The sequence below is a fragment of the Mandrillus leucophaeus genome, unplaced genomic scaffold, assembly GCF_000951045.1.
Source record: "Mandrillus leucophaeus isolate KB7577 unplaced genomic scaffold, Mleu.le_1.0 Scaffold63, whole genome shotgun sequence".
NCBI classification, from domain to species: Eukaryota; Metazoa; Chordata; class Mammalia; order Primates; family Cercopithecidae; genus Mandrillus; species Mandrillus leucophaeus.
The window spans coordinates 614,438-615,170 of record NW_012106808.1 but is presented as its reverse complement, the minus strand read 5'-3'; the positions used below and the strand labels follow the sequence as shown (position 1 = coordinate 615,170).

At 38.3% G+C, this 733-nt stretch overlaps 1 pseudogene; it reads left to right on the top strand.

The window, feature by feature from the left end:
• Nucleotides 1-733, top strand: part of LOC105554150 — a 158,309-nt pseudogene that overhangs the window by 4,045 nt on the left and 153,531 nt on the right.

Sequence of the window (733 nt, the reverse complement as noted above, 5' to 3'; positions counted from 1 at the left end):
CTCCGATAACAAAGAGAAAGAAGCTTTCTGAGAAACTTCTTTGTGTTCTGTGAAATCATCTCACAGAGTTACAGCTTTCCCCTCAAAAAGCGTTTTGCTAAGACATTTCTTCTGGATTTGGCAAAGTGATATTTGGAAGCCCTTAGAGGGCTATGGTGTAAAAGGAAATATCCTCAGATGAAATCTGGAAAGAAGCTTTCTGAGAAACTGCTCTGTGATGTGTGACTTCCACTCACAGGGTTACATCTGTATTACGTGGATCTTCTTGCTGGCGTTATGTCTGTGGAATCTGGGAACAGATATTTCGGATCCCTTTTGAAACTATAGGAGCAAAGGAAATATCCTCTAATCACAAAGATAAAGAAGCTTTGTGAGAAACTTCTTTGTATACTGTAAAATCATCTCACAGAGTTACAGATTTCCCCTCAAGAAGCCTTTCGCTGACACAGTTCTTGTGGAATTGGCAAAGTGATATTTGGAAGCCCATAAACCGGTATGCTGAAAAAGGAAATATCCTCAGATGACATCTTTAAAGAAGCTTTCTGAGAAACTGCTTAGTGTACTGTTAATTCATCTCACAGAGTTACATCTGTATTTCGTGGTTCTTTTTGCCAGCATTATTTCTGTGTAATCTGAGAACAGATATTTCGGATCCCTTTGATGACTTTATTGCGAAAGGAAATATCCTCCGATAAAAAAGAGAAAGAAGCTTTCTGAGAAACTTCTTTGTGTT